General features: G+C 44.4%; 1 long non-coding RNA gene across 1 annotated transcript; it reads right to left on the reverse strand.

The window, feature by feature from the left end:
• Positions 1–1,338: 1,338 nt before the first annotated feature.
• Positions 1,339–7,473, reverse strand: LOC110343377. The gene is made up of 4 exons (XR_005875075.1): positions 7,351–7,473; positions 6,439–6,535; positions 4,957–5,028; positions 1,339–2,582 (listed from the first exon to the last, which is right to left on the reverse strand). It is a non-coding gene; the product is annotated as an uncharacterized LOC110343377 (long non-coding RNA).
• Between the last annotated feature and the right edge of the window lie 3,443 nt (positions 7,474–10,916).

Raw genomic sequence — 10,916 nt, forward strand, 5'->3', positions numbered from 1 at the left:
GACTTTGGCTGCCCATCCCACAATATGAGATGCTCTCTCATCCTGGACTCTTGGGGGAGGGTCTAGGCCCTGCCCTGGATGAGACAGACTATGGACACCCCCTGGAGGACCTCACCCTTCCTGGGAAATGAGGGGTACTGGGGGTGTTGATGGGGAGCGTGGGAGGAGAGGAGGGAAAGGAAGAGGGACCTGGGATTGACATGTGAAGCAACCTTGTTTCTAATTTAAATTTAAAAAGAAAAAAAAAGAAGGTCATGAACATAGGGGAGAGAAGGAAACTGGAGATTCAATGAGACTAAGGATATTTAGGAAAGCCATAAAGTAATATGCTACTTTTACAAAATAATTTAAAAAATTTAATAATATTCTAATGGTGGTACACTGCATAAGTTGATCAAGCTATGGGTTATTAAATGAAGTCTCTGTGCCAGAGCTGAGCTACAGTGGTTGGTCAGGGAGGTCCTGAAGGCCCCTGAAACAATACTGGCTAGTGTCACTGCTCTTGGCTGCACTACCAGAACAAGATAGAAAGACGCTATTGATTATGACACTACGTTCTTTGATTGTAGGACATAGAGAAAGTCAAGCTGAAACTTAGCTGGAAGCTTCCTCCCTGGTGACTACCCTTTTGTGGTGCTGCAAGGTACTTTACAGGTTGCTGGAGGAGGAAAGTCACCCACAGTCCTACTGTGCTATGGACCCAGCATGCTATACTACTGGCCTGCTAGGCAAGATAAGCCTACCAGTACATTCGTGGCACAGTTACGGGAGTTACCAAATACTTACTGATTAAATATGAAGCCCTATCCACAGGAGAGAATTCATACCTGGTATTCTTAACCAAGTCACATCCTTTGGCTGGGGACATTGTAGGCTGGGAGGGTGACCTTAGTTTTGCTAAATGAACATGTGCCTATCAAGTTTCCTTCCAAATGGTTGTCCATACATTAGTACTGCTGTCAGTTTTAGTCAAAGGAGCTTTGCCCGCCACACATGAGCATCACTTACTGCAGAGACCCATAAAGTACTAAAAACAATTGAAAGCGCATCCCTAAAAGGAACGTCTATACTGTAGCACACATAATAAAAACCTGGAGACAGATATCAGGGTTAAAGCTGAAGGTCAGAGAAGTAAAGTGGTCAACCACTAGAGAGTTCTCACCTCTGCCAATGAAACTAAAGGGCGACTCTTCCCTCAGACCCACTGCTCTTCCGTGAGATTGCACTGAGCTCCTGCCCTATATTCCTCCCTAGTGCTGGGACTAAAGATGTGTCATCCCAACCGCTGGAATCAAAGGTGTGAGCTCTGTTTCTCTTTTAGACTGATTCACTCTCGCATAGCCCAGGCTGGCCTTGAACTTACAGAGATCCACCTGCCTCTGTCTCCCGAGTGCTGGGATTAAAGGCGTGCGCCACCACTGCCTGTCCTCTATGGCTAACTAGTGGCTTAGGTGTGTGGCTAACTATTGTCTTAGCATGTGTGTTGCCAACTAGTGGCTTAGCTCTCAACTAGGTGTGTAGCTAACCAGTAGTTTAGCTCTGTGCTCTGATCATCAGGCAAGCTTTATTGATCAGATTGCAAACAAAAATATCACTACACTAGACCATTTCTTCCCAGGCTCAGGGAGCATTGAAGAAGCTGTGTGGACAGGTAGGAAGAGTGGGGAGCACGGATGTACAAACCAGAGGAAGGAATGGGGCGTATCGAGGAACGCTGTCTTCCAGGCATGGCATGGCCACTGAGCTCATGAACTCACGGTGACTTTGATTACCAGTACAAGACCTGCACAAGAGTGAGCCCATCCGCATTGTCTCGTGAAAGGGAGAGACGGTCACAAGTTCCATGCCCATCCCTGGTGACCTATAGGCAATTGAGCGTTGCTAGGGAGAAGAGGCTCCTGAGGCCCTAACATGCTCAATGAAATCTAGGTAGGTAATTACTGATGGAGAAAGAGGAGACATTAAAATATAGCCACTGGTAGCATGACCATGCACCATTGCATTTCATTGTGCATTGCACCGTGCACAACTAAACTCGTGGGAGAACAAAAGTAAAAACAGGAAAGTAGGAAGAAGGCGGTGAAGAGACGGATGGGCAGGGGTGGGAGAGGGCCAAGAGAGAGCAGCAGGGTGAGCATGATCAAAACACATTATGTACAAGCATGAAAATGCCATGAACACGTCATTTATGCACAGCTACCATTTGCTAATAAATAAAAATAGTAACAATAGGTAAAACATTCTAGAAAGATCTATCATCTTAAAATGGCAAATCCCTTAGGAAATAAAATCGCAACATGTGAAAGAAAAACCTTATACAATCCCATCAAACATTTTATATAAGAGTAGTTGTTACTGTTACCAAAATATTATTAACAGGAACCATCTCTAGACAAAGGCATAATGGGAAAAATGAGGAGAAAGAATGGAGATATTTCCTCAATCTCTTATGGACTGTTTAGACTTCTAAATAAGAAGATACCACTTTTTCAAGAAAAATTGAATGTGCATTCTTCAGAACTTGTTGGCGTTTGGGGTTAGAAGTCTCGGCGGTGCTGCTTCTCTTGAAGAGGACCCAGGTCCTGAGAACAGAACGTGTATGATATCAAACAATAGTCTGTAACTCTGTTTCCACCTCTTGATCTGACCTCTGCAGGCACCAGGTGCACATGTGGTGCACATACATATATACATACATACATACATACATACATACATACATACATATGTGCAAACATTCATACACATGAAATAAAATCTTTTTTTTCGAGACAGGGTTTCTCTGTGGCTTTGGAGGCTGTCCTGGAACTAGCTCTTGTAGACCAGGCTGGCCTCGGACTCACAGAGATCCGCCTGCCTCTGCCTCCTGAGTGCTGGGATTAAAGGCGTGTGCCACCAATGCCCAGCTGAAATAAAATCTTTAAAAAGAATTTCTTTCAGAATGAGATCTTAACACAGAAGACTCTCCAGAGGCATTCTTATTAAGATGGGGACCAGTACATGTCAAGGCATTTTTTTTTTTCTGAAACAGGGTTTCTCTGTGTAGCCCTGGCTGTCCTGGAACTCTCTGTAGACCAGACTGGCCTCTAACTCACTGTGTCAAGGGCTGGGATTAAAGGCGTGCACCACCATCTCCCAGCCATGTCAAGGCACTTTTAAGATCATCCTTCTTCCCTCATGGCAGAGTTCTTCTACTTCTCTGACTACACGCATGAGGGAATGGATCTGAAGGAGTGGCTTTTCCTTACGGTGTTCCCAACTCTGTTGGGAAAGCTGTCAGAGTCAAGACAGTTATGTCAGACCCCAGCAATAGAATTGCAACATCATCAACAGAGGAGGCCTCATGCATATTTACCTGAAGAAAAATTCCATGACAATACATGTAGACAAAAATACAATAAAGCCATTATCTAAGAACACCCTGTCCTAGCTGCAGCCTTGCAAGTCATCTCAACCCATGGCCAGTCACCGATACGAATTTGTTTCCTAGCAACCACCAGTGGACACCATGAGTCCTTAGAACCAACGAATGTTTATTTAAAAACAGGGTTCATGTTTTGCATTTGTAAAACTCCTCCTTGCCTCAACTTCCCTGTATGTGCCTGTCGCATCCATATCCATATCATCCCAGATTACAGTGGGATATATATTACAGATCTGTCTTCATTGCCATGTAAAACATGTAAGAGCCTCGCTGTCTATTCTTATTTTAGCTCAATATTATATAGCAACCTCTGTCTAGAAAGTAGAGGGGAATCAAATAAAAGGTGAGGTGAACTAGGTTTGCATAGTAGGTCATTGCAAGTTAGAACACAGACATAGAACCGATGCGTTTTGTGAAGATGTCCCTCTTCAGTTTTACCCACAGCTGCAAAGACTGAGTTGCCCAGGCGTGCGGGCTCTGTGCCCTCACTCCAACTGTGGAATGGATGGTTCCATTTTACAGATAAAATTGAAAGTGGTCATGTGATTGGCAAATTCAACCACAGTCCACTGTCCATTCCAAAGGACATTTTAGCCATTTTCCTGTGTAACTTTACAGTATAGACCCCACCAGCCTCAGCAGAGGAGCATCCTAACCGCTAAGCTTTTCCAGACATCTTCTACACCCCAAGCCAAACCCCTCTGCCACCTCTCTTGAGACACTGAGACGCAGCATTCCTGCTGCATGAGTGGGAGCACAGTAGGTGTCGTAAGAAGAGACTGGGCATCATGACCCAGACGCACTCACGGGCCTGCTTCAGTCAAGAAGGTAGCCCTCAACCCGTCACTTCCGACCTCTGGTTCTCCGTGGCATCATAGTTTGAAACAAACGGTGAGGCCAAATGGATGACCCTGAATGTCCTTTCTAACTGTGTTCTTCTCCAGGAGTCTCATTTGTTATTGCTTTTGGATGAGAATGTCAGTGGGCATTCTTGGCACTCAGTAGGGACTTTTGTGGACCGAAGCTTGGTACTGACTGCACTGTCAGAAAAAAAGAAAGTTTTGACTAAAGCCATGGGCCCCAGGTGCGGGGCTCAGAAACGCAGCAGCTGGTGCTATGCAAAACCAGTTTCTAGTCTCTCCTGTCAAATGGGGAACTGCTCTCAGCCACAGAGCAACCGTCATGAGGGCGCGAGCAGGTGGAGGGTAGGATTCAACTATTCTTTCAATATCTCCACCCACCTCTCACCCCATCTCTTAACCCCATTAGAAAGACTGGGCTTAAACAGTTCCTCTTTCTGTCTCATTGGATTTGTGAGCCATCCCTCATAACCTTAAAGTCATTTTTTTTACTATATAATGTTCTAAAGTTTATGAAAGACTCTTTCACTCTTCATCTCATTTGGTACCCATGTCTGAGTCTGTTCTACAACAATACATGCGAAACAGTCCCATAGCAACTACAGCTACTTGAAAGGTAAGGCATCAGATTAGCTTCTCATGACTCACCGTAAGTCACTGGGACTCACATACCTTGAATGAAGAATGATGACATTAGCTCCAAAGATTTTTTTTCTCCTCTAAATTGATCTCAAACCATATTCCCTTATCAAAAAAAAACATATCTTAAATCAAAACTTGCAAGTATGATATAAAGATGGAAGGATCACTGCAATTTTGAGGCCAGCCCAGTCTACAAAGTGAGTTCCAGGTCAGCTAGGGCTACATGGGAAGTTTCTGCCTACCTCCGCCCAAAGAGAAGGGGGAGGGAAAGAGATCGAGAGAAATAGGAGAGAGAGAGAAAAAAAAAACAGTTAAAATGGCGACTCTCACACTAGCTCCACTATTTAATTCTTGAAAAACATGGAATTCACTAACATCCTCATGGGCCTTTCCAGCTGAGATCCTTATTGAACTGCTTTCAGGGGGTGATCTGGGTTTCTCGAGTTTTCAAAGCTTCTGGATGACTGTGCCATACAGCCAGCTTTGAGAGCACTCTCTATGGGGGTTACTCGGGCAATCCCTGACTTCTGGAGGTTTTGTTGTTGTTGTTGTTGTTTTGTTCTTTCTCAAACCTGAAGTTGTAGGAATCCAAATGGGCTATCTAGCAGGCAGAGTCTTCCTTGTGTCTCTATGGTCTCCCCTTGTTGTCATAATATCACATTGCAAAATGATATGAGGTGAATACTGAAACGAGTGCCAGGGTGTTAGGGCCGTAACTCAGCAGCAGAACAATTGTCTAGTACATAGGAGGCCCAGGATTCCACCTCCAGTGCTAACAGAAGGGGAACCATTACAACGGGAGCCAATAGGACTTAACTACAAATGAAGGAAAAAGATCACTTGCACAAAGAGAGGAAGAGAGAGAGAGAGAGAGAGAGAGAGAGAGAGAGAGAGAGAGATCTTTATTCTTTGCTAAAAAAAAAAAAGCAAAGCAAAACAAAAGCCAGCAAACAAAATAATGAGATGTTTGGAGGGCAAACATGCCTTTGCTGTGACAGAAAGTTTACCCATAACAAAGCCAAAGGATTTGAGTGGCACTCCCTTGCTGACTTCATCTGTGGGTTCTGTCTGCTTCCAAATGTTGTCATTGCAAGTGATGTGCACATTCATCTTTTATTAATCACTTTGACAGTCAAGCAGATGCCAACATTTTACCAAGGAGACAGCAGAATCTCAAAACATGAAATATAATTGTAGCTGATATAATGTCCTATACAAGGCCCTGATCTTATCAGCAGAAGATTAAGGCTGATGAATCACTGGGAACCAAATGGGTGATTTTTCTATTGTCATTGATCTAGTCTGGATGATAGAGGAGCAAAAAGGACCTCTGCCCCGTCCCTGCCCCTGCCCTGCCCTGCCCTGCCCTGCCCCTGCCCCTGCCCCTGCCCCTGCCCCTGCCTCTGCCTCTACCTGGTAATCAGAACACAGAGGCGTGCAAGAACACAGAATCTGTGTTCTGTGATCAGAAGACAATTCCCAGCCAGGGACCGAGAGCAAAAGCACACTTACTGTGTAAGCCTGGCCACCTGGTCACCAGAACCAGCATAAAGGTGAGAGACTCAGCTTCACAAAACTGTCCTCTGTCCTCCCCACGTACACCTTGGTTCTTGGAAACACAAACGCAAAATAAAAAACATTAGAAAAAAAAGAACCCTCAAAGACACCTTAAATGTATTCATGGACTCAATAAACATTTTCCTGTGAAACACACATTAGGAATGTTTGAATTTTAAAATTCAGAGAGATCTACAACTCTAAGTGCTCAGAATCTAATGAAGAGCATACTCTCAGCCGGGCAGTGGTGACACATGCCTTTAATCCCAGCACTCGGGAGGCAGAGGCAGGAGGATCTCTGTGAGTTCGAGGCTGGACTGGACCGACAGCCTCCAAAACAATACAGAGAAACCCTATCTCGTAAACCAAAAAAAAAAAAAAAAAGAGCATACTCTCATGCTCACAGTCCAAATCAAGGTCCTTTGCTCAGCCCCAGACCATGAGCTCTGACTGTGACTTGGTTTCCCTAAACCCCAAGCACACTGACCCACCTGCTCCATGAGGGGAATAATATGAACTGGGTGAGGGAATTCACTCTACCGCATCCCTCCAGATATAAGCACATCTAGGCCGGACTCTTTGTCCTGTTTAAAACCGTGTACCTGCTGACCCTGCTCACCCTCCCCCTGTACCCTCAACTCTATCTTCTCATGTCCTTCCTCTGTCACCTGTCAGTGGTGGCCATTTGCTACAGCTCCAGAGAAATCCCCCAGATGAGGACGTGTTCATCATGGATAATAAGACCTTCTTATCCCAACAGAGGACCCAGATCTTCTTCTCACTCTTGGGGAGACCAAATTTGGGGTAACCAGATTCCTGTTACATGGCCATGCGTGACACCACCACCCCCCCCACTCCCCACATTACCTGGCAATGGTGATCCCAAGGCTTCTTGTGACCTGACAGGTATCTTTTGTCTTGTGGGTCTGGCTAATTCTGCCATAGAATTAGCAAACACCACATGAATGCCCATCTGTGGACACAATGTGTTGAATGAACCCTATGGCCAAGACACATCACACACACACACACACACACACACACACACACACACACACACACACACAAGTTGTCATGTCAGACAACAGAATAGTGATGTTGCCAGTCAATTACATTGGAGTAAAGAACTCAAGTATAGAGAATTCAGGAAGTAGACAGCAATGACCTGACTCTGAGACAATACAGCTTATACTAAGGCAGAAAAAAGGTGCAACCTCACAAAGAAAGAGGGGGAAATGTTGGAGGTCGTACTCTTATTTTGAAGGTCTGAATAATAAGGGCATATACTCTGGAATCTTTTTTTTTATATAGTTCGGCTCTTTCCCTAATAAGATTCAAAAGCAGTTTATGCCATCCAGAAATTTAATGCCTGTATTTGCTGACTCGGTGAACATCAGAATAATTGCCCTCATCATTTCCGTCATTGCCCTGAATACAAAGTTCTCCATCCATAATCAATCAATCAACCCTTCAGGCAAACTCTACATTTAACAAATATCCTCATTGTGTCTAACCTGGCTCCTGTCGTAACCGCTATTGTTCCAAGCTCCCGCTTCCTGTGTTGCAAGATGCACGGGACCTAGGATAACACACAGGTCTTCAGAACAAATACCACATCAAGCTGCAGTGAACGCAGCACCCAGTGTCAGGTGCTGCAAGAAACATATCCTCCCACAGCCTGCAGGGTATGGGCAGAGATAGGAGATTAATGCCAAAACAAATAAATGAAACCAAGTTCCAACATAGTCCTGCAATGCAAGAAGTACAGTTTTACAGTATTGGTTAATGGCCAAACAAGAGACAGTTAGAAAACCTTAGAGGCTAATGCAGTTCCATTAGAGAGATAAGAAATCCCTGTGGTTTGAAATAGAATTAGATGAGAAAAACAGGGTGAGTCTTGGGAAATGGTCAACTTTCGGTGGATGACTGGGTGGAAGGAGATGGGTTGTTCCTACAGTATGACCCAAATGAGGAAGCGGAGACCAGGAAGGCTCTGGTGAGACATTAATAAACCAATCTGGTAAAGATCCCATTCTGAGGAGTTACGGGGAGGAGCCCGGACTGCAGAAGGGCTGTATGTGGTAGATCTTGGAAAATAAGGCCAAGGAATTTCACATTGTAGAAGATAACCTACCACATTGCAGGGGTTTTGATATGGGACAAGCTCATCTACCACAGTCACTAAAAGCTGTCTTCCCTCCATGTCTGAGAAACATATAGAGACAGAAAAAAAATGGTTCATTGTTTCCACATATTAGTCCAGCAAGTCTCTATCCTATGTTTATAGGGAAGTAATAAGAAAAACAATATGTATAGTTCTACTTTAGTTAACTACGGTGGACTTCATAGACTGAATGGGGTTTAGGGGAGGGTTCAGAGGCCAAAGTATTAGTGAGCATGCAGACTAGACGTTATTCAGACTGTAGAAAAATGTTAGAAGCAAAGCTGAGTCTTGATATTGAGAACTGAATGAAAGATACAAGTGTCCATAAAGTGACTTCTACTTTCCAGTCTCTTTTTTTAATTTTGCTTTGTTAATATCAGAGACGTCACACCATCTGGGTAGCTCTCTGAAATCTCAGCAAAAAGAAACAAAACTCCTGGATATTTTTCATATCATCTGTGACAGCCACGGTATCTGACCTTAATGACGTGCTTCAGAACGGCAACTCCTGACTAGACAAGCCCTACCCAGGTGAGTCTGGGATAAGGGACCTGCTTTGCTGATACTGAGTCACATAGGTTCTGAATCTCACCAGTTACCAGCCTGGAAGAGAGAGTTCAGAGCATTTTTTGTGGGGAATAAGTCGATGTATGATGTCCCCAAGAACAAAACCCAGCATCCACAGTCATAGCATGAGCAAGGACTCGGTCCCCTAAAGAGCATTGAGGAGGAAAGCATTAGGGGCTAGAATTACGAAGTATTTACAGAATCTCTTAGAGACAAGGAAGAAAGCAAATGACCATTCTTGAGAGGGCTGGTTAACCCACATACAGCAGAACACCCCTGCTTCCCCAGGACAACACAAACCCAAACTTTTGTCCAAAATAAAATCTCCCCATCCAGCAATCTCCTTCCAAAGAGTCCCCTAACAGGATCCCACCACAGAGAGCAGGGGATCTTAGCTAGAGCTACTGACAGATTTTGGGTGGGTCAACTCCTGGAATTATGTTTCCATATGTTGATCTCACCCACACTTATCACCTCATTAGGGACCTGCTCCTTGATGACAGTGTCTTCCTGAGTCTCTGCCTGCCATATAAAGTCATGTTTTCCCACTATACACACTGATAGGCCATAAGCTTTCCCTTCCAGGCACTTTCCCTACATGTAACAATGAGATTACTCGTTAGGCACGTAATTCCTGACTCCCACAAGATTGCTGATTCCGAAGAGGAGGCTGATTTGTGAGTCCCCTGTGTTAACCCTAACACAGGCATTGCCTTCATATGCATACTTCAAATTTTTAGCTGAACCAATTATCAAATAATTTCAGTTTATAGATCACTCTGTATTAACATGATTTTCTATTTTACAGAATGTCTTTCACAAAATCATTATCACTTCCTGGTGGCTTTAATCACAGCACCCTAGAGGCAGAGGCAGGCCAATCTCTGACCTCAAGGTTAGCCTTAACTGCCTGGTGAATTCCAAGCAAGCCAGGGCTACATAGTGAGACCCTGTCAAATATGTACAAACAAACAAACAAAAAAGTAGCATTTTACCAGGGATCTGCGGTATTTGCTGCTGATGAGATGAGGGCTATAAACAGACTTTCACAATACCAAGGAACCGGACAGCAGGAAGGGCAGTGGATACTGTAATCCCCACCCAGAATCCATCCAAACATCTAATTCCCCATTAATACATCTGTTTTTGAAAAAAAATTGAAGAAATAGCCACATTTGGAAACTCCCAATATTTTTGCCTTCAAAGGAATAAAATCTCTCTTGGGTCCTTTATTTCACCTCCATTAGCTGACATTAAAATATTCCTCAGGTGGAGGCTTAGGCAAACTATGGGGCCTTTGGTAGTTGACCAGTATTTATTCCTGGCATACAAATGGACATTGGGTGCCCATCCCACAATGAGAGATGCACTCTCACCCTGGACTCTTGTGGGAGGTTCTAGGCCCTGTCTGGGATGAAATGACAGACTATGGACACCCCCATGGAAGAACTCACCCTCCCTGGGGAAAGGAGAGGGTATTGGGTGGGTGGTGGGAGGGGGTGGGAGGAGGGGAGGGAAAGGGAGAGGGATGTGATATTGACATGTGAAGAGACCTTGTTTCTAATTTGAATTAAAATTTAAAAATAAAAAAAATTTCTTGGTTTTACGAGACAGGGTTTCTCTGTATTGTTTTGGAGGCTGTCGGTCCAGCCCAGCCTCGAACTCACAGAGATCCGCCTGCCTCTGCCTCCCGAGTGCTGGG

Source organism: Mesocricetus auratus, unplaced genomic scaffold (assembly GCF_017639785.1).
Source record: "Mesocricetus auratus isolate SY011 unplaced genomic scaffold, BCM_Maur_2.0 Super-Scaffold_100694, whole genome shotgun sequence".
Taxonomy (NCBI): Eukaryota; Metazoa; Chordata; class Mammalia; order Rodentia; family Cricetidae; genus Mesocricetus; species Mesocricetus auratus.